This window comes from Ovis canadensis, chromosome 2 (genome assembly GCF_042477335.2).
Source record: "Ovis canadensis isolate MfBH-ARS-UI-01 breed Bighorn chromosome 2, ARS-UI_OviCan_v2, whole genome shotgun sequence".
In the NCBI taxonomy this organism is placed as follows: domain Eukaryota; kingdom Metazoa; phylum Chordata; class Mammalia; order Artiodactyla; family Bovidae; genus Ovis; species Ovis canadensis.
The window spans coordinates 125,796,454-125,820,893 of NC_091246.1; positions in this window are offsets into that span (position 1 = coordinate 125,796,454).

Below are 24,440 nucleotides of genomic sequence, written 5' to 3' on the forward strand. Positions count from 1 at the left end.
ATTTTATTCTAATTTGATAGAAGCACAGTTTTTCAGACTGCCTCCAGATGGAAATGACTGAGTGATTAGAGAGAAATTCTCCTAGAAGGAAGTGATTCAGGAAAAAATATTAATTTCTGAGTAAAAGAAACACATTTGAGACAAATGTCCAATTAGCCTCTTCTTCCTACTCTGAAGATGAACATTATGATGTCTTGAGCTATGGCAGACATCTATCATCAGAAGACAAATGGGAAGACAATATGAAAATATGGCAGAACAGAAGGGGAGAAAAAGCCAGGATCTTTGATAAAACCCCTAAGCTGCTGGACCAACACTGAGAGAGTTTTTGTTAGTGTTAGTCATTCCATTGTATCAGACTCTTTTCAACCCCATGGACTGTAACTCACCAGGCTCCTCTGTCCATGGAATTCTCCAGGTAAGAATACTGAAGTGGGTTGTTATTCCCTTCTCCCAACCCAGGGATTAAACCTGCACTGCAGGTACATTCTTTACCATCTGAGTTACCAGGAATTCAATAAACACAATAAAAACAACAAATACTTTGATAGTTTAAGCCACTGTTGGTCAGGTATTCTGTTATTTGTATCCAATAGTATCCTAACAAACCTAAATGTTTAGAGAATAGTATTTGATGAGAGTTTTGGAATACTAGATATCTTGGACTAAAAAAATCAAAGCACCTATTTCCTCATTAATGGATATATTTAGACAACTTGTTTTAGCTATAAGTTTATACAAAACAATAATAATAAATATGGATATCTATTTATTGTATGTTGGACTACTATGCCTTTGAATTTGTCCTTAATAACAAATATCAATTTGGAGCACCAGCTGTGATGAGTACTGGTTCTGGTTCTTTGTGTTTGTTAGAGATAATTTTATAGCAGAGCCACCTGGAAAGTCTAATTCCAATTTGATTTGGGTCAATAGTCACAGGGCAATTCATTCTTGCTTATTTGATTCTGAAACGTGCTTTTCTTTTTTTGAATATTCTTTGTTTTATTTAATGAGTAAGGTGAATTCAGATGCTTTGGCAATTTCTGCCCTGGGTGGTGATACTGTTTTAATGCCCCTCATATATAGACAGGCATGTAGCTATCAGAACATTGTAGACATTGGGTTGGTATTAGACAAACTCAAATGTAAAACTTTAGCTTCTTGATTGGAGCTGGGGTGAAAATAGCAGACATGGGAAGAAAATATATACTGTTAGCATGCTCACAAAACATTGCTGGAGATGGTTGAAATAACCACATCAGTTTGACCACATATGTCAACTATGTGTCATAGTTGCTACAGAAGTAAGATAATGTACAAAAATCTTTAAGAACCCTGAAGAAATCCTTTAAACATATGTCCTTTTAAGACTACTGTTGCTTCTATCCTACAACTTAAGAGGGGAAAAAATTGGGAAAGTTTCAGGGGTCATCCACTTGATTATTAATGAGCTGGGAATAAAAGTGATGAGTAACATCCAAAGGATCCTTACTGTTTAGTCTTGGTTAAACACCGAGAGATGTGCCTAGTCTCTAAGTATATAAAAGATGAATATACAAAGGAGAGGAACCAGCTGTTCCCCTTCTTCACTGGTGACTGAAAAGGCAAAAATGGGCTCCAACTGTAACTGTCCTGTGGACAGAGACCTAGGCAAAGTCTAAAGCTGTGTGACAGGGAAATAACATGCCACTCCTTTCCTCAAAAGGAAGTTTGGGGATGTTTGACCTTCGAAGGACAGAGATTTTCAACTCTACTTCATGATTCTAAAAGAACAAAGTTAAGTTTGAATGTGTAGGACAAGGAATAAAGACTAAGTAGAAGAAAAAAAACTATCAGAATGTTTTCATAGTAACACACAGCCCCACATTAGTCATAATCTTTGTTTCTTTTTTTAGGGAAAATCCACAATTCTAAAAAGTGAAAAATGAAGTTTGGTAGGAGGAGATCAATTTGAAGATAAATAAAGTTTAAAGTTAGTTATAAATTACAGAAATCTCAAATATCCTATTAGTAACATATGGGTTGGTGTGCTGCTAAAGCTTAAATGGATATTTGACCATTGGCATGCTTTCTTTTCACTAGATGTGGGTGATAGACTATTACTAAAACATCTAACTTTGGCTAGGATACTCCATCTGCAGTAGTTTTGGTCACATATTAGGTGAGAGGTTGCTTTCGGGTCACCTCTTCTGCTTGGGGACAACGTATCCACCGAGGCATGTTTTGATGATCCATTTCTCGCACTTACCAAATGTTTTTGACTTTTGGCAGTATCAGCCCTCCGAAAAGCTCTGCCCTCACAAATTTGGATTGGCCATTTCCATCATGTTTTAAAAAGTTTCACAGTCTAGCTCTAGTTCATATTAAGGGCTGGGTCTAACATAACTTGACTTTGCAAACAGTCAAAGCTGGACAGAAGAAAGGCAGGCTCACAGGAATGCTGGCAGATTTATTTCTAGTCCGAGCCAGAAAACAGCCTTTCTCACATTATTTCAATGTGTCCAGTTCAATCCAGGTCAGAAACCAGAAATGCAAAACATTCACCAATGTTTCTGAACCTTCAGAAATCAGACGACAGTTTGGGTGGCTGAGAATGTATTTATTTAAGCATGATCCTATTTTAAAACCATTTACCCTGCCTGATTGTTGAGAGACTGTGGGAAGTAAAGTGCCTGCAGAGAATGGCTCTGTAATGCAATCTAAATTCTTTTCTCTTCTGTGTATTTCTGTATCATTTCATTTTCTGGAGCTTTGTAAGATCTCATCATATCATTAGTCTTGAAAACATGTCTATATTAAGTATTAGTCAAAATAAAATGTAAATATTTAACTTGATTTAATAAGCATTAGTGAGAAAGAAGTATACTTTTATATAGAAAACAATTTAAAAAGTCTTACAGAAAATATAGTGGTTTTTACTTTTTCAGCAAAACATATGCAATGGATGAAAATGAGCTTGGTTCTAAATACATGGCCAAGTTAAGACTGAAATATGAAGACCTACATATCAAGTATTTTTGAAAGTCTCTTCTCAGTTTCAAAAAAAAATGTATTTTCCCATTTTCTTCATGTTTACATAAGTCTTCTTTTTCAAGTCAGGAGAAGTGGTTTTTAGTAATACATTTACTGTATTATATTACTAAATGGTGGCTCAGTGGCAAAGAATCCAGCGCAATGTAGGAGATGCAGGTTCGATGCCTGGGTTGGGAAGATTTCCTGAGGAGGAAATGGCAATCCACTCTAGTATTCTTAACTGGGAAATCCCACGGACAGAGGACCCTGGCAGGCTATAGCCCATAGGGTTACAAAAGAGCTGGACATGACTTAGCCATTCAACAACAACATAGTCTATATGGATTAGTGCTTTCGCTTGCACATAAACTGCATGCTGTAATTTTCTCCAAATGTACAAGTAATAGAAACTTTATCCAGTTTAAACATAAAATGAATTTTATTAGAAATGTACCTAGACATTTTATAGAATTTGAGCAATTTGAAAAACCAGGAAGAAAGTTGGGGAAATTGCCAGTGCTGATTCCATCTAGGGATCATGAGGGTTCTGGGGACATGAACAGTGGTGTTTGAGTATTTGAAGGACCTTTCTGCTAATGTTTCACTATTAATGGGACTCAGTGGCTGTTTTCTCTAAGACCCTTGATTCAAAATCTTGTACAAAACTATCAAATTGGCCACTGGCTTAGAGAAGGCAGAAGGAATATGGACTTGGTACTCACTCTGTAATTTACTGCATGTCTTAACTTTAATAATGTGTAATGAAGCAAATGCTCAGTGTCAGAAAAAAAGAACAAGACTACATCAAGATGTGGTATCAGGCAGAATGACATATTCAGTAGATACCCACATACAAACAAACTACAAAATGATTATTTTTTGGATCAGTAACATTATTAATTTGATTCTCCACCCATGAGAAGGAAAAGACATCACTTAATGGGTGGCCCAGTGGTCATGTATGGATGTGAGAGTTGGACTATCATGTTTGGGAACACATGTAAGAATTAAAGATATTAAAATTTAAAAAATAAAAAACTAAAAAAAAAATAAATTAAAAATAAAATTAAAAAAAAAAAAAAGAAAGCTGAACATCAAAGAATTGATGCTTTTGAACTAGGGTTTTGGAGAAGACTCTTGAGAATCCCTTGGACTGCAAGAAGATCCAACTAGTCCATCCTAAAGAAGATCAGTCCTGAATGTTCATTGGAAGGACTGATGTTGAAGCTGAAACTCCAATACTTTGGCCACCTGATGAGAAGAAATGACTCATTGGAAAAGACCCTAATGCTGGGAAAGATTGAGGGCAGGAGGGGAAGGGGACGACAGAGGATGAGATGGTTGAATGGCATCACCGACTCAATGGACATGAGTCTGGGTAAACTCCGGGAGTTGGTGATGGACAGGGGAGCCTGGCACACTGCAGTTCATGGTGTTACAAAGAGTCGGACACGACTGAGTGACTGAACTGAACTGAAATGGGTTGCCCTATTGTTGCTTGGGGGCTAGCCTGCAGTTATGAGACATGACAATGATTTAGTTAATTCATTAGTTCAATAACATTTTGAAGTCCCTGGATTAGGAAAATTTGTTTTATATTGAATTTTTGTATTATGTACATATTTTTCAAAGATAAGATCATTTAAAGGTGGAAACACATTAAGTGTGTAGGTGAATGATAACTTCTGTTGAAAAAGAACACAAATTTGAGTTTCTTTCCTTCCATCCCTCTTCCTTATTTCTTCCTTTTTGAAAAAATAACTTAAGGCTTATAAAGGAGATAAAAATATTTTTAGCTAGGCTTTCTTAATGAAAGGGAACAAGCCATCATATACAATATGCTATATACAATAATCTTTTAGTATTATCCACTGGTTCTCCAATATTTTTCTTGTGGCAACAAACTCTACAGAATACATATGATTTGGTAGAAGAAGTATGGATAATATCTACTAGTATAGTAGTTTTATTTCCTTTTAAAAATATTTATAGTTAAAATGACTTGTTGCTTTGTAAAAAAATATATTTTTTCTTGAAAATAATTATCTTTATACTCAAAACATTATTTGTCAGTTTGCCAGTTTCATGTATGAATGTATGAAATAATGATTTCAAGTCTGTCTCAGGTAGTAGTATCAATAGTGAAAGTGAAAGTTGCTCAGTTGTGTCCGACTATTTGTGACCCCATGGTCTAAAGAGTCCATGGAATTCTCCAGGCCAGAATACTGGAGTGGCTAGCCTTTTCTCTTCTCTAGGAGATTTTCCCAACCCAGGGATTGAACCCAGGTCTCTCGCAGGTGGATTCTTTACCAGCTGAGCCACCAGGGAAGCCCAAGAATACTGGAGTGGGTAGCCTATCCCTTCTCCAGTGGATCTTCCCAACCCAGGAATCTAACCAGGGTCTCCTGCATTGCAGGTGGATTCTTTACCAACTGAGCTATCAGGGAAGCCCTATTCTCCTATAATTACATGAGATATTGCTTTTTTCAACAGCTTAGTAATTCTGAAGTAAACCAAAGTAGAAGAAAGTCAGCCAAGTCAGCATTAGTCCACATTTAATAAGTAATTTCATAAATTCTCAAATATCTCAGAAATTATTTTTGCACCATTTTCTGATTTAAACAGTAAGGTTAATAACTTAAAATTATTCAAGAATGTTTTGTGATAATAATGGCGAACAAAAATGATATATACTGGCAAGGAACTCTAATTAAATTTAGTCTTTTGAATTTATAATGTTGGAAAGGAAATTATCTGTTGACATACTTTATCATAAAACTCTTTTCTCATTTGCCTAGGTGAAGGAAAAGGGGAAGAATGTATTTACATATATTTATAAATTCTTCATCAATTTGCCATACTGGTACAGTACAATTAAAAGTTATTTTTCAATTTTAAAAGGTTATTTAATTTTTCCTAAGAGAAGTAGGGGGTTGGGAGGAGCAGTGGGCAAGTTTACTGGCAGTACTACCTAATTTCATCATTGTTTTAATATAAATCACACATGTCTGACAAATTCAAAAAGCAGCTTTCTCAGCAAGACTTTTTTGTTGGTAATCCCATGAGGATTTAACCTGTCTTAGTTGAATCATCAGAGAAAATATTACTTTTCCCTTCTCTGTGTTTTTCCCTTCTTCTTTTTTCAGGTCTCTTATGTTATGCCAAATGCATTTACTTAAATACTTCTTCAGATCACTTCTAAATGACATAACTGATTTTGAACATGATCATTAGGCTTCATCAATAAATGGCAATATAATCATGGATCTAGCTGACTATAATGGTCAAATTGACTGAAAGGCTTTTTGTATAAACAGACCAAGCATGATTTTTTACTTTTTTCAAGTTGTCTAAAAGCCCAATCATGTTTAATAATGATTTCAATTTATTCCTAAAACTTACCTGTTACATTTGAACAACTTTGTATTGTATTTACTTTGTTAATGATGGTCTTTATTTGCCCATACAAATGGTTTTTTAAAAAATGAGATCAAGTTCATCAACTTGCTAACAGTTTTTGACTGATATTGGCTCTCTGTTTTCATATTACTTCATATATTGCATTATTAAATCAATTCTTAGTTTATAAGCCAAGAAAATGTTTTATACTGCAATATGGTTGTCTCCCTAGAGTTCATTAGCTCATTTTCCTTCAGTTAACTCTGCATGCACTGAACCTCTCTCCTAACTTTTCTAATGGTGAAGTCGTCTTATTGCTCGTCCAGGTAGGACCTCCAGTCTAGCCTTGAATTGCCAAAGAAAAAAAGACAGAAAATGACTTTTCAGGTCATCTGTCCTAGACTTCTGATTGTCTATTAATGTTGTCTCTGGAAGGAGATGAGCTACTTGAGGTGAGATCATGCCATGTAGGTCTGTGGCTTAATGTATATTTGATGATTAGCTCTGGGATATAGGAAAGTTTGGTCTGCCTTTTCAATAACCTATTCACTGGGCCTGCCAATGCAGGAGACGCTGGTTCAATCCCTGGGTCAGGAAGATCCCCAGGAGAAGGAAATGGCTACCTACTCTAATATTCTTGCCTGGGAAATCCCATAGACAGAAGAACCTGGTGGGCTATAATCCATGGGGCTGCAAAAGAGTCAGACATGATTTAGTGACGAGGCTATTACATTTTTAGTGCTTTCAAAGAATTTTAACATGAAGAAAAGAGATTTTGCTTTTTCCTTGGAATTGCATAGCTAGTTAGTTGTGGAGCTAGAAATGCATTCCTCTGACAGCTACCACATTTTTCTTCCAATTGCATCAAGGTGGATAAATAACCAAGTTACATTTTCATATATGCTTGCATATTAGCACAAATTTAGTTCAGAAATGAAAGCCAATGAATACCCCTAGACATAATAAACTGAATGTTTTACTCAAATTAAAACCCATCAATATTTTGCCAGTGGGTTTAATTTAGCTCAAATTTTTTAAAAGATTGAGTTAAAAATACACATAGGCTAGTATTTTTAAATCCATTCTTCCTGAAAGATCATTGCCACTTTCTCTAACCTTACATATTAACTGTTTAGTGAAACTGATCAATGTAGAGAACTTCTCTAAATGAAGAACTCATATTCTCAACAAAGAAATTTAAAACTGTTATCTGAATAATAAATCAATAGTCAGAATATATGGCCTCACCTAATTTACATTTTGTCTAAGTCAACAAAGCAATCACTTCTGCTTGTGGAGGTAATGACTAGTGAACTCAATTTTAAGCCTATTGTCTCTTTTAGATAACATCCTGTGTTGAGCAATAAGAATCCTCTCCCTGCCTTTTTCTAGGAAATCTTTTCCCACCTAATTTAAGACCAGAAGTTTATTTTAATGTTTTAAAAGTTTATAACTTTATTATTTAAAGCAAGGAAAAGCAGATGAGGGTATTGGTAATCAAACAGAGATTCTTCTGGATACAACTGATGTGGATACAAAAGTTTTCTAGCCAAAAGAGCAATTTGCTCACATTGCCATGCCTCTCTATCTAAAAGGGAGGCTGCATATGGTAGGCGGTCAGCTTTTCCAGCAACACTCACAAATATTTTCCTTATGCTGCAAACGAAACTCTTTTGACTCAGTGTCTCACCCAGTAGACGTTATTCATTTGGAAACAACACAGCTGTAATTCAGATTTTGCATCTGATACGTTTCCTCCATGAATAAGGTTCCAAAAGTAAGCCAAAATATTGAGAGAAGTACACTTCACACATCTCATCAAGAGAGAATCTGTCAATGCAATCAACTTTCAAAAGCTGAGAGCAAGGGTGTTCTTATTTGTTAGTAGGAATTTTTATTTTTTAAAATACCACTGACTAAATTGGTGTATTCATCCTTAAATACCACACCTTTGAGAAAACATGTATTCAAATAATTAAAGCAACTAATTAACTTTTATCTTTTGTCTTTACCCTTCACTGACGAATGGTGAAGGATCATGCCTTGCGACATGAAAGTTTATGAAATAGTTTGTGAAGCTGATAGATAGCATCATCGAAGATAGCATCATCAGAATATGAGACCACATTTAGTCCATGAGAGGGGTGACTTCTGCGGGTAGACCATATTTACGGCTGTAGGAGATGAGGTAAAATGAGTCAGCAAGGGGAACTTGGCATTCAAAAAGTAGGTTAAAAGGAGGTAGCTATTAACAATCAACATTGAGGAGGTTCAGAAAGTGGCACTGAGGTTTCCATGAAGCCAGTGAAACACCGTAACAATGATTTACATCGAAAATAACATGAAGAGATAAAGGTCAGACATCTGAATCAAGATGGTGTTTTCTAAACAAACATAACATTAGTCATGAGGTCTGAAGAGCACAGAAAGGATTTCAGCAATGAAAAAGGAGTGTGTTTCATGCTAGAAAATTTTCCAGGCTTTCTAGATAAGATCTTTTGCACAGAAGAGCTAAAAAAAAAAAAAAAAAAAAAAGACTAGGAAATCAGGGCCCAAGGCTAGGGTTTGTTTGAGGATTTGTTCTCCATAAAAGCAAAAGATGGAGTCAAACTAACAGCAACACTGGCTTTCTGCTGATTTAGATTTTGCAAATGTAATTTGAGTCAGGATTGATTCCAGTGCAAACATGTAAGATAGTGGAAAGAGCAGATTGAAGAAAAGGAAATGAAACAGAAAAAGTTGTATAAAGAAAAGGCCTGGAAAGACTGAGACACTTCCTATTTCTGATAATGATGGACTAGGTTATTCAGAGCACTTATCCTGCTAACAGGAATTTAAAACTTAGATAAAAGATTTTTAAAAATTCCTCTCTAAAATACTTAAGAAAATTACAAAATTGTAAAAAATTGCCAATGACAAAATAAACGGAATGCTATAAATCAAGTAGGAAAGCAAGCATAGAAGCTAATTTTGCCTATTGGCATTTGTTGACCTAAAAATTTAAAACCGAAGAGGATAGATTTATAGAGGATAGATTTATAATGAAGAGGATAGATTTCAAAACTGAGGGCACATGTAAGGTGGAGAGTCTATTGGGAGATCTTCATGTCTGTTTGGACTAAGGGCTACTAGCTCTTGGTAGAGAGAACTAACCTTAATTAGGAAGAGAACTAATCTTTGCATAGAATTACAATCTATCCATTGCAATATTCTTGCCTGGAAAATTCCATGGACAGAGGAGGCTGGTGGGCTACAGTTCATGCAGTCATAAAGGGTTGGATATGACTGAGCACACAGACACACAGGTGATCCAAGAAATTGGAAACTTTTACATTGCTTAAAGTGGACATGGCCAGGTAGTGCTCCTAGCCATCTGTCAGAAAAGAACATAAATCTCGTCTGAAAAAAGGAATCATTTCCATAGTTTCAAATTTTTAAAAATGTAACAGTCATAAAAGATAATCAGCCATAAAGAATATGACTGTGAACTAGAAGAAATAAGAAAAAGGAAACTGACTATAAGGACTTCAGATAATGAAGTTATTAGATGCAGACTAAGAAATCATTATCCTAACTATAATTGAGAAAAAAAATAGTAAAAGACGAGATTGAAGATAGAACTCTATTAAAATGGCATATCATACTTGAAAAATAATTGAAATTATAGAAAAACCTCCTTAGATATTTTTAAAATCAGAATCAATACATTTGTAAAAGACATTTATGAGCTGGAATGTAGATTAGAAGAAATTAGGTGAAGTACAGAGTTATCAAAAGATGGAAATATTCACTTGTGATTAAAAGAGTAAAGTGTGGAAAGGTTTAGTATATGCAAAATTGGAAGACAGAGAGAGAGAAAAGAAAAAGAGATAATGGCTTAGAATTTTCCAGAATCAATAATAGATATTGTAGTACTCAGAAACTGGCATCAATAATAGTATGTAATCAAAACTTTTGCATGTCAGTAGCCTACAGTAATGGAGAAGGCAATGGCACCCCACTCCAGTTCTCTTGCCTGGAAAATCCCATGGATGGAGGAGCCTGGTGGGCTGCAGTCCATGGGGTCGCCAAGAGTCGGGCATGACTGAGCGACTTCACTTTCACTTTTCACTTTCACACATTGGAGAAGGAAATGGCAACCCACTCCAGTGTTCTTGCTTGGAGAATCCCAGGGACGGGGGAGCCTGGTAGGCTGCCGTCTATGGGGTCGCACAGAGTCGGACACGACTGAAGTGACTTAGCAGTAGCAGCCTACAGTAAAACACATTTACTTTTTTTCACAGTTCATCAAATTGTTTGAGGATCAAATTCAACACTCTATGGCTCTCATTTTGGGACCAGCAACTAATTTGGACATTCTTTTCTGATGGCACTTGTCAATAGCACAACAGCAATAAACAGAAACAATTCATCCTTCATAGAGCTTTGGCTAGGTATTGACACACTCACTTCCTTCTACATTTTCTTGATCAAAGTTTAATTCATGGACAAGCCTATTAGTGAGATGAGGATATTTATTCTGCTCACTGTAAACAAAAGTATAATAAAACGCCATAGACATCCATCACAATTTCGAGAAGCTTAATCAACCTCAAATGAATAAATGAAAGGATAAATAAATGAAATCAAAGACAAAGAGAAAATTTAAGTGTAGCAAAGGGGGACCTATTTCCATCAAAACTGTGATAATTAGCTGATTTTCAACCTTTTACAATATTATAAGACAATACTGTATTTTAGTATAAGTGTACCAAAAGTGTACCAGTGAAAAGACAAAGATCGTCTGACTAGATGAACAACAATCTAATTATAAACTATTTGGAAGAGATACATCTAGAGCAGAACATACAGAAAAATTGAAATTTGGAAGATGAAAAAATATACTATAAAAACACTTAGGTAAATGAAAGATGTGTAACTCAACATCTTTCTCAAGATAGATTAAAAAATGGTGATGAACATACTAATCAGTTAGGTGAGAATGGCTTTCATGTTTAATCTTTTTTCTTAATTCTATGTTTGCTTCTTTTGAATGAATCTTCCCCATGTTTAATAAATTACCTAAGATTTTTCTCAAAATACATCTATTATTAAATGTCCATTTAACAGTTGTAAAAATCCTCTTTTTCTTTAACCATGAAGGTAAAAGTATTTCATTTCAGAATTGTAAAAGTGTATTTTGACTCTACTGAATAATTTTTGCCAGGAAAATTCCACGGACAGAGGAAAATGGTGGGTTAGTCAAAGGGGTTACAAAAAGTCAGACATGAATAAATGATTGAGCACTACTAGTGTGCAACAATGTATCATGTATCTTTACAGATTCAAATGCAATTGAACATTGCCCAAGAGCTATTATCAATTCATGTTCAGTTCAGTTCAGTTACTCAGTCTTGTCCGACTCTTTGTGACCCCATGGACTGTAGGATGCCAGGCGTCCCTGTCCATCACCAACTCCCGGAATTTACTCAAACTCATGTCCATTGAGTCAGTGATGCCATCCAACCATCTCATCCTCTGTTGTCCCCTTCTCCTCCTGCCTTCAACCTTTCCCAGCAGGGAAAGGGTCTTTTCCAATGACTAAGCTCTTCACATCAGGTGGCCAAAGTATTGGAGTCTCAGCTTCAGCATCAATCCTTCCAATGAATATTCAGAACTAATTTCCTTTAGGATGGACTGGTTGGATCTCCTTGCAGTCTAAGGGACTATCAAGAGTCTTCTCCAACACCGCAGTTCAAAAGCATCAATTCTTTGGTGCTCAGCTTTCTTTACAGTCTTAATTATATTTCAATTGTCCTTCTTCTGACAAGTCTGGAATGCAAGCAGCTCTCATATGTCATATCATCTTTTTTCTTGCATCAGACAAAGTGAAATCATTTTTTACTAAAAAATCACAAAAACACTAATTCTAGGTTTTAGGCACATGTTAGCAAATCTAAATATTAATGAAAAACAGAGCTAAAGAGTTTAGATTGGATTGCATGAGCTAAAGTGCTTATAGTTCTAGAAGTTGGTGGACCATTGGTTGTTTTAGACTTTATTCATATTCTGGATTTTTCAGAATCATGTAGCTTGACACATGCAATATTATGACATTTTCAAAGTTGTTGCTGTGATTGCAAACTGAAAAGAAATGGACATGGAGACAGGAGACAGGGATTCATGGTCTGATTCTGTCACTTAATGTGATGTGACCTTGGATAGGTGAAATCACCACTTGGAAACTTGGGCTCTTCACTGATAAAATAGAAATGATACAATGTCCTGAGGTGGGTGTGAAGATCAAATGGAATATTATATGTGATTAAAAATCTTCGTGCACTTTAAATAAATATAAACATTAATAGTACTACCCTTCAATATCTCTTTCCTTTAATTTAAGTATCTTCTCTTATGCTTCGGAGTTTCTCCCTGTCTGAATAGCCCAAGATCTCGATGTTTTAACTGGACATGTTTAACCCAATACTCTATCTTTATTCATTTTCCCTAGGAATACCAATTTATCAGTTGCCTTCCTCCTCTCCTGCATACTATGTTTTCCAAGTTTTATCTAGAAGTAATTACCACATACCAAATAATCACTATATACTCAATTACTAATAGCTACCAATTGCATCTCTCCTGCTGAGTCTTCTGACAAAAGACACCAGTCATTAATCAAAGATTTTTAGATGTCTAGTAATCCAAAAAATACATATGTGCATGAGGGCAGGCAGTTTCTGGGACAATGGAGAGTTCTGACCTCATCTATTCACTCTGCTTACCTCTTCTTTAAATAAAGGATCAACTTTGCAAAAAAATTCTACTGAAGGATGGGAAACCAAAACAAATGATGCACAATTGTTTGATTGAAAAATTACTCACTTTGTACTGTCTGTGCGGAAAAACTATACAATTTCCTTACTTTCTAAAACTGATTTGCTATCACTCTCATCTGCTAAGTATTTGCAGGGCAGGAGTTGGGGGGAATTAAATACAGATCAATTTAGTTAAATATTTAGAATATATAGTCTGAAGATTCTCTTTAGATTTAACTTGATCATTTTGAGTAAGAGCCCAGACCTTTCAGATTCCTCCCCTGAGATACATCAGAGAGACACTTATCACTTTTTGATGACAAGAGAAAAAGAATCCCCTCACTTTATGTTACTAATTAGGTGCATACTGGGATTTTCCCTTGAAATATATGTGATCTGACTTGCCCAAGGTCATTCTGTTGGGATTGGTGATTAAGCTGTGGCCTATTTTTTTTTTTTTTTGGTTTGCTCAGCCCTGGAGTTTCCTCCCTTGCTGACTTGTCCTCCCTTGGACTCCTGCTGATGCTGTACAGCTCTCTGAGTCTTTGCCTCATCCTCAGTATTCTCTGGCTCTCTGTTCTCTCTCTTTGCCACAGCATGCCAGGCCCCATGACAGATCTGCTGGCTCTAAATTGGTTATCTATGATCCTTATAAAAAGAGGATTTTCCCCAGCTTGATTACACCATGCCTCCCTCGTAGTTTTACTAGCCAAGGACTTTTGTTGGCATGAAATCACATTGTAGATCAGTTACTTCTCCAAAAGCTTCATTCCTTTGGCATTCTCCTCAATTTATCTAACACATTTGTCACATTCTGGGCCACTGTCCAGAGAGGGGAGGCTTGGACCTGTATAGCCCACCCACCAGCCATCCCTTCTCTCTCTCCTCTGTTTTATCACAGTTCCTAAGATGGGAAGTAGTTGGTTACATGCCATGGTTTTCTCTGATTTCCTGAATTGACATCTTCTCTATCTACTTCACTGAAACTGAAATATCAGCTGGAGTATGGAGAGAAAAACTAGTTTCCAGTAAAATAAAGTAAATTGGGGATTATTTAAAAAATGCTATTCTTGTTATGCAAAGGAGAAAAAAAAGAGACATTTTAGTGAAATTTAGCCAATATCCTTCACAAAAGTCTTTTGTCCCTCTTTTCTGATGCCGCTCTTTCCTCTTTTTCACCCATGACCACTCCTCAACCTTTTTGGGGCTAATATTCTACTGGTCAATTAAATGTTACTATCACTTGGGAAATACAAATCAAAATTATAATGCGATATCACCTCCCACCTGTCAGAATATGTATCATCAAAAAGACCACAAATAAATTGATGAAGCCACTATGCAAAACCAGTATGGAGGTTCCTCAGAAAGCTAAAAATAGAACTACCATATAATCAAACCATTCCATTTCTGGATATTTTCCCAAAGACAATAAAAACATTAATTTGAAAAGATACAGATACCCCTATGTTCACTGCAGCATTATTCATAATAGCCAAGACATAGAAGCAATCTAAGTGCCCACTGATAGGTCAATAGATAAAGAAGATGTGATATGTATACATACAGCAGAATATTAGTCATAAAAAAGACTTAAACCTTGCCATTTGAAACAACATGGATGGACCTAGAGGATATTATGCTAAAACAAGTCAGACAGAATGACAAATATCGTATGATGTAACATGTACCATGGACTCTAAAAAGAAAGCAAAAGAACAAGAACAAACATAATAAAACAGATTCAGTCGCAGATAACTGGGAACAAACAGGTGATCACTGAAGGGGAAAGACTGAGAGAATGAGTAAGGTAGGAAAGGAAACTTAAGACGTACAAACTTCCATTTATAAAACAAATGAGTCATGGGGAAGAAATGTGCAGCATGAGGAATATAGTCAAGAATAAGGAAAGTTTTGACCAACCTAGACAGCATATTAAAAAGCAGGGACATTATTTTGTCAACAAAAGTCCATCTAGTCAAGGCTGTGGTTTTTCCAGTGGTCATGTATGGATGTGAGAGTTGGACCATAAAGAAAGCTGAGTGCCAAAGAATTGATGCTTTTGAACTGTGGTATTGGAGAAGACTCTTGAGAGTCCGTTGGACTGCAAGGAGATCCAATCAGTCCATCCTAAAGGAGATCAGTCCTGGGTGTTCATTGGAAGGACTGATATTGAAGCTGAAACTCCAATGCTTTGGCCACCTGATGAGAAGAGCTGACTTATTGGAAAAGACCTTGATGCTGGGAAAGATTGAGGGCAGGAGGAGAAGGGGATGCCAGAGGATAAGATAGTTGGATGGCATCACCGACTCAGTGGATATGAGTTTGTGTGGACTCCAGGAGTTGGTGATGGACAGGGAGGCCTGACGTGCTGCAGTTCACGGGGTCGCAAAGAATCGGACACGAGTGAGCAACTGAACTGAACTGAACTGATTATAATATCTTCATATGGTGACAGATGGTAACTAGACTTATAGTGATTATTTCGTAACGTACAGATATACCAAACCATTATGTTGTACATCAGGAACTTACATAGTGTTGTAGGTCAACTACAGTTCAACAAACAAATAGAAAAAGAGATCAGGTTTGTGGTTAACAGAGCATGCAAGGAGAAGGGTAATTGGATGAAGGTGGTGAAAAGGCACAAACTTCCAGTTATAAGATAGATAAGTACTAGGGATGTAATGTACAACATGAGTAAGAATCCACCTGCCAAAGCAGGATACGTATGAGACTCAGGTTCTATTCCTGGGTCAGAAAGATCCCCTGGAGGAGGAAATGGCTACTCACTCCAGTATTTTTGCCTGGAGAATCCCATGGACAGTGCTATGGGGTCGCAAAGAGTTGGACACAACTGAGCAACTCACAAAAAGCAAAGAACCAAAAAAATGGATTCATACTGTTTAAAATGCTTGTATATCTCCCTCTTTTAAGATTTCAATATGCTACATCTTTTTTCAGAGACAGCATGTGATAATAAAAGGAGGTACTTATGAAAGATAAAGAAACTATTCTTACAATAAAAGGGATACTTCTAACACTTCCATGTGTGAGATTTGATATATGATACCAAATTGCACCAATAATTTCCATTCAAAAGTTCCATAAATTAATTGAAATAGTTACAGAGAAATACTGCAAAACCATCCATAGGAAAGGCACAGATCATGTGAATGAGGCCACTTTTTTAAGAGATTACTTTATAGGTTGATTTTTCTGTATTTGCCAGCCAAATAGCATTAAACTGATTTTTAATAAGTATGTATATCAGAGACTCAAGAAATGAATTTTGCACAATTTTAAATAATGTAATCTATGCAAATCTGAATTGTCATCTGTTTCTTTTATTGGTGTACAGTAAATGATCTATATTAATTGAGTCAATGATCAGAACACAGAGTTTATTTAGCCAAAAGGAAACTCTTACAATATATTTTCAAATTTTTCAGTTGACATTTTCTTCAGATAAGCTTCAACTCCATAATGCTGTGACTTCTTGTGAAGAAAGCGTATAGATTATATGTTGGTTTCTATTATATGTTGTTTTTGAACTCTTTGTGACTCCATGGACTACAGCCCACCAGGCTCCTTTGTCTGTGGAATTTCCCAGGCAAGACGACTAGAGTGAGCTGCCATTTCCTTCTCCAGGGGATCTTCCTGACCCAGGAGTCAAACCAGCACTTCCTACATTAGCAGGCAGATTCTTTACTGCTGGGCCACCAGGGCAGCCCCTCTATCATATACTGCTATAGTGAAACTTCATATATTTTAAATTTTTTATTTTACATGTATATATATATTTGGCAAAGAAAATATAAAATTCAGTTTTGGTTTACTTGAAGTGAAGCTGCAGATTATTAATGCTTCAAAGATAATTTATTTTAAGGAGGGCTTCTTTGTGTGTTTGCTTGTGACCATGTGGGAGTGGAAGAGAATAAAACATGAATAAAGGTTGACATCTTTAGCTTTCTCCGTTTTAAGAAGTAGTATGCTCTGTATGATTTGAGCTGCATATATCAAAAAGTTTTCTTTTTCACTTGATTTGAGAGTTTATTTGTTTATCTTTTCTCAGGCAGTTTTTACAAACACAAAATTGCAGTGACCTAACATATTACAGATCCAGTTTTTGTTTACTTTCCCCCTACTTGACCACCCACAAGTTGAGTCAGAGATGTACTTTATACATTTTTCTATAACCAAAACCACATGGAGGAAATACGCTTCCTTGGGCCTCTTTAAAATGATGAAATGAAGCCCTTCTTGAATTCTGTCTACAGCAAGTAACAGATGAATCTTCTGCTTGTGAATATTGTGTTGTGCTGTGCTCAGTCATGTCCGATTCTTTGCAACCCCTTGGATAGTAGCCGGCCAGACTCTGTCTGTGAGATTCTCCAGGCAAGACTGAAGTGGGTTGCCATTTCCTGCTCCAGGGGATCTTCCTGACACAGGGATTGAACCAGTGTCTCTTGTGTCTCCTGCTTTGGCAAGTGGGTTCTTTACCGCTGTGCAACCTGGGAAGTCCCTGCTTGTGAAAGCATCCAAGTTACTAAGCATACAGAGTTGGTGATGGACAGGGAAACCTGGTGTATTGCAGTCCATTGGGGTTACAAAGAGTTGGGCATGACTGAGCAACTGAACTGAACTGTACTGAAGGAATAATGCTGTAGCTAACCTAGAAAAGACATGATCATAGATTTTAGAGCTGAAAAGAGCCCTAGAGATCAATTAAAACCAAGCACTCTTTGCAGGTGGGAAAACTAAGGCTCAGAGAGGTTGAGCTTTTGCTCATGGTTAGCATAAGAATCAAAATAAGACTTGCTGTCTTAGTTTTCAGCCAGAATCCACTCCAATGGACCACCATCTTCCTACTGAACTTATCACTAAACACTGAACCCAACAAAGGGTTCATTTTCTGAATTGTGCAAGTATTCCATTTCATATCATCATGTCAAAAAATGTTAGAATCCACATTAAATACTTAACACTAGCAAGCCTTTTCCACCTGGAACGTAGTTCCTCATCTTCTGATCCAAAAGAGCTGCTGAAATGTTGCCTTGTCCTGGCATAAGAGCATATTCACACTGATCTTTCAATGTTTTGTTGAAATATAACAAAACTGTATATTAACTATAATAACACTGTCTTCCTAGGTTTCAAGAGAAATCTCTTGTGATTAATGCATGAATTTTTACGATACGAGTATACATTTCAATCATTTCTGCATAAGGTCTCTGAATAATAGTAATTATGAATTTTTATATTTTTTTAATGAAAAATCCATCAATAGGTAATGGCACTGAAAAATTTTCTTTCTTGTGTTCTGAAATTTAAAGCTGCAGCACATTAAAATTTTCTGTTCCGAATAAACAGTTCCAGATTTTTAACCCCATATCTAGAGTAACTCCAGGCTGTGTACACAAAATTTCCCTCTTCCAGGAGAAGAGTAGCTGTTACTTTTCTTGCTAAATCCCAGGGATGCAATGGATGAACTGATTTGAGATCACATAGGGAATGTCTTGAATGTCTCAGAAGTTAGAGGATTAAGGTCATATTAGCTTGACTCTCTCACCAAGAGGATCTTGGCATTTGAAATCAAACTATGACCTCTTCCTTTGAACAGTAACATTGAGGCTCTTTATTAAACTTAAACTTTTACTAAAAGTCTAAGCAGATTAATTAAATGCTCTTCTACTCTTTCCCTTTCTGAAAATCTTCTCAATTGCTCCACTCTTTTCCATATAGCAAATTCCTCTTCCTGTGGGTAGTAATGCCAGATTAAAGCCCTCTTTTCTTCCTTCCTTCCTTCCTCTCTCCCTCTCCATTTCACTCTTTCTTTCTTTTTTCTTATAATATCTCAAGGAAATGATCTTATCCTGAGGATATCACCCAATGAACTTTCAAGCAGTCAACTATTGTCATTCTGAGTGAGGCAAATTCAGACAGAGAAGGACAAATGTTACACGATATTGCTTATATATTGTTAGGGAAATTAAAATGGAGGAAGTCTTGTTCAGGCTTCAGAAGCAGGAGAGAAGGGCTCTGATTAGCAAGAGTTGAGAACAATCATGGGCTCACTGGCAGCTTCTCGGGGTCTTGCTGTTGGTGTGCATTACTTTACTTGCTGGGACTCTCCACAGTTGAGCATGTTCAGATGCATAGCTAGATGGGGCAGCTGAAGATTAGTGCAGTGGTGCAGGCCAGTGAGAGAAGACGGGGCCGGATCCAGGCCCACCAATAGCTGCTTTGTGTTTCTGCATGCTCTCCCATGGCTGTCGCCCTCCCCTGGGCAGTTACATGACACTGGAGACCAGTGATCAGCTGGAGGGTCTAGGCCAAGCATGCACAGGGATGTGTGGGTCAGTCATGAAGGTCTAAGCTGGCATCTTACAGCCACACAGCAGCAGAGGTCTGGTTGGCTGCTAGTACAGTTTCCAGGCTCCAATCGGAGTGGGTGGGGGAAGGAGCAAGGAGAGAATAGGCTATGAACCATGATCTCTCCAGCATCATGGCTGCCATGTTCCTAACTGTGTCTCTTCACCTCAGTTTTGTTGGTCTGAGTTGAGTGAAATCAAAGCAAGACCTTTTTGTGGTGCCCTCAAAAGCTGAGGAAACTGGTTGCCCACTTTGTTCTTTCTTTCTTAACAAGGGGAACACTTTCTAGTCGAGAATTCCCTCTTGGCACTGAGCAATGCCAGCTTGGTGGACGGAATGGTTTAAGGCAAAATGAAACTGTCTTCCTTCTCTTTTTGTGTAGATGCTCTCAGATTTTTGTTTTTGTTTGTTTTTTGGTTTGATTTTTTCCAATTGTGTTGCTGAAGTTTCTTGAAGGGACCCCAGAGTTCTCCCAGAGCTGCTTTTGTTCATCAGTAGCCATCTAACTGTTGATCTTGAGACAGAGCTTCTATGACACCATTTTGGCAACATCACCTCACAACATTATTGTTTGTTTGAATAACGTTAAATTCTATTTTAACTGACACAGTTCAGTTAAGTTCAGTCACTCAGTCATGTCTGACTCTTTGCAACCCCATGGACTGCAGCATGCCAGGCTTCCCTGTCCATCACCAACACCCAGAGCTTACTAAAACTCATTTCCATTGAGTTGGTGATTCCATCCAACCATCTCATCGTCTGTCAATCCCTTCTCCTCCTGCCTTCAGTCTTTCCCAGCATCAGGGTCTTTCCCAATAAGTCAGTTCTTAGCATCAGATGGCCAAAGTATTGGAGTTTCAGTTTCAACATCAGTCCTTCCAATATTCAGGACTGATTTCCTTTAGGATGGACTGGTTGGATCTCCTTGCAGTTCAAGGGACTCTCAAGAGTCTTCTCCAACATTACAGTTCAAAGCATCAACTCTTCAGCTCTCAGTTTTCTTTATGGTCCAACTCTCACATCCATACATGACTACTGGGAAAACCATACCTTTCACTAGATGGACCTTTGTTTGCAAAGTTATGGCTCTGATTATTAATATGCTGTTTAGGTTGGTCATAGCATTTCTTCCAAGGAGCAATCATCTTTTAATTTCATGGCTGCAATCACCATCTGCTGCAATTTTGGAGCCAAAGAAAATAAAGTCTCTCACTGTTTCCATTGTTTCCCCATCTACTTGCCATGAAGTGGTGGAACCAGATGCCATAATCTTAATTTTCTGAATGCTAAGGTTTAAGCCAACTTTTTTTACTCTCCTCTTTCACTTTCACCAAGAGGTTCTTTAGTTCTTCTTTGGTTTCTGATATAAAGGTGGTGTCACCTGTTATCTGCATATCTGAGGTTGTTGATATTTCTCTCGGCAATCTTGATTCCAGCTTGTGCTTCAGCCAGCCCGACATTTCTCACGTTGTATTCTGCATATAAGTCAAATAAGCAGGGTGACAATATACAGCCTTGACGTACTCCTTTCTCAATTTGGAGCCAGTCTGTTGTTCCATGTCCAGTTCTAACTGTTGCTTCTTGACCAGCATACAGATTTCTCAGGAGGCAGGTAAGATGGTCTGGTATTCCTGTCTCTTGAAGAATTTTCCACACAAAATGGGTTTAAATCAGAGCCAAAATGTAATCATATTGACGAGAAAAATGTCCCCTTGTTATTATCTGTGGTCATTGTAAAAGAGGTCCCTCTTCTTTATATACCTCCAACATCTATCTCCTTCCTTTAAGTCCTTTATCCAACCCATGTGAACACAGTTCATACAGTTTTCTGCAATAAGCTTCAGCTCCTTTGCTCAATTGTACTTTTGCCTTACCAGTCTGTCAGGCAAAACCCTGAGTGGTTGCATTCAAATTTTTACTTTCTCTGCTGCTGTTCCTAAATTGCTAAAAACTGGTGAGTAGCCTGGGTCCTTACAAATTTACGATCTTGACCTTAAAAGGGCTCCCAACATCACCAACAACCGTACTGCACCTCTGGACTGCTTTCCCACTCTCAGCAGTGGCACTGCCAACCCTCTGTTTTGTCACAAAACCTCCAACCCCCCTCTTTCACCTTCACCCTCAAAAGATGACCTTAACCTATGGTTCAGAAAGATAACAGAGATAAATGCATGGGCATCATGCTTTCTGTATGTAAGTTGCTGCTGCTGCTAAGTCACTTCAGTCATGTCCCACTCTGTGCGACCCCATAGACGGCAGCCCACCAGGCTCCCCCATCCCTGGGATTCTCTAGGCAAGAACACTGGAGTGGGTTGCCATTTCCTTCTCCAATGCATGAAAGTGAAAAGCGAAAGTGAAGTCGCTCAGTCGTGTCTGACTCTTCGCGACCCCATGGACTGCAGCCTACCAGGCTCCTCCATCTAAGGGATTTTCCAGGCAAGAGTACTGGAGTGGGGTGCCATTGCCTTCTCCAATTATAACAGCCCAAGGAAATAGGGATTATTTTTATCACCGTTTATTCTGTTAAACAACCTAGCAAAATTGTTCACATTCACACTTCCCTCATTCCCAGAGCTGACAGTTGAGTTAGTTTGCTAGGGCTACCATGATGAAATGCCAGACTATGTGGCACTGTATTTTCTCACTGTTCTAGAGTTAGAAGTCCAAAATCAAGGTATTGGCTAAGTCAATTCCTCCTGAGGCAAATGTTTTGCTGAAAGATTTACTTTTGTTTTAGGTTTGAATGGTTCATAATAGAAGAAACCACTCATCACCCACAATAAACAATTTCAATATTTAATAGAGGGTTGATTAACTTAATTACTATTTATTGTCGTTCAGATTTCAGTGCAAAACCTCATTTCCTTGAGAAGGCCACCCCTCTCCAGATCAGGTCTCCTTCATCATATTTGACAGAGGATGCTTTTGCACTTGATTCTGGGATTAACGCTTTTCTCTTCTACTAGAATGCAACTGCATGAGAGTAAGGACCTTGTCTGGTTTTCTTCAACATGGTATCTACCATGACTGGTCCAGTGTCTAGAAAATAGTTACGAAAGAAAACGGGTTAAGCAAACAAACAGAATGTTAAATACCATTCGTTTAATTCTATTGCTTTTTGTGGATCTCCCAGCCAACAGCTTTACTTGTTAGAACTTTGCAAGTTCAAAGTTGCATGGTGCTGCTACCTCTGACAACCTGAACTTCTGCCAAGTGTTTATGAGACTAAGTTATCTTTTTAGTACAACACTTATTAGGAACAGACTACAAAAAGCATTTCTTAATTTATAATGCCATTTAACTCTTCTGCAAGGAGTCAGACATGACTGGGAGACTGAACAGCAACAACAGCAACGCTTCTGGATTCATGGCAAAACCATAATGGACTAAAAGGATAAAACTTGGTATTTGATACGGAATTTATCTGGCTCAAAACATTTATCCAAAAAATTAAAGTTATTAAGATTTTTTAATTTGAAAATAGCACTTCTTATTTTTAGAAAATCTATTTTACACAGCTGGGTGACAGATGTATATGTGTCATAGTCTTATAGGGGAGGAAGAGCATGTTTGCTTTGTCATCACATTGTTTTGAGTGGAAAAATTTTCAAACATTAGCTAGCATCATGCATTCCATCTGGATGTTATGGAGACCAACATTGCCTATGTATCACATTTTTTGTGTGTGCAAATCATGAAATTTCTTTGATACATTTTTCTTACCATCTGTGTGTACCTAAATTTGGGCAGTTATACTTTCAGCACATTAAAACTAGAGGCAAATATTTATTCAGAGTGAAAGGAGACTCTCATCATGTTTATTAACTACTTGGTGGTAGTTAAATGAAAATTCATTTAATTGTGTCTATTTTTTTCAACTCTGGCTTCTTCTCCTATTTTAATATTAGTTGTTTTCACATGCATTTAAATGAGGCGATGTGCTGTGCTGTGCTTAGTCACACAGTCGTGTCCAGCTTTTGTGACCCCATAATCTGCCAGGCTTCTCTGTCCATGGGGATTCTCCAGGCAAGAACACAGGAGTGGGTTGCCATGCCCTCCTCCAGGGGACCTTCCCAACCCAGGGATCCAACACAGATCTCCCACATTGAGGGCAGATTCTTTACCATCTGAGCCACCAGGGAAGCCTAAGAATACTGGAGTGGGTAGCCTATCCCTTCTCCAGGGATCTTTCCAACCCAGGAATCAAACCAAGGTCTCCTGCATTGCAGGCAGATTCTTTACCAGCTGAGCTATGAGGGAGCCCAAATGAAGCTATACATGTAATTTAAGTAATCTAATTGGATTGAGTGCTATTTCAGTAATCTAATGGCATAGTATTTGGTATTGTCATACAATAGATACTCATATGCATTGATAGAGTGGTAATAAAGCGTAAATAGCAAACTCAAAAAGTCTAATTAAGAATTCTTAAAGTAAACTAAATTTTAGAAACATTCTGGTTTAATCCCTACATTTTACAGATGGGGAAACAGAGTCTTAGAAAAGTAAAGACTTAGCTAAACATCAAATAACTTAGAACCCTGCTTCTTATTTTAATATACTTTCTACCATAGTTGAGCTGATCATATTGATAGAAGAGGACAGAAGGTTATAAGAAACTAAGTCTCCTCCACTATAGGCAGATTCTTTACCATCTGAGCCACCAGGGAAGTCCTGGAAAAAAAAAATAGCCTTTCCCAAAGGAAATTGATTAGTGAATGTGAGTGGGAAAATAAGATAAATGTATGGAGAAAAGAGAAGATGAAAACCAATGAGTGGAAGGACTGGAGAAAGGAGGAAAGAAAACCACAGTAAGGGGAATAATAAAATTATGATTAGCCTGAGGTTAATCCT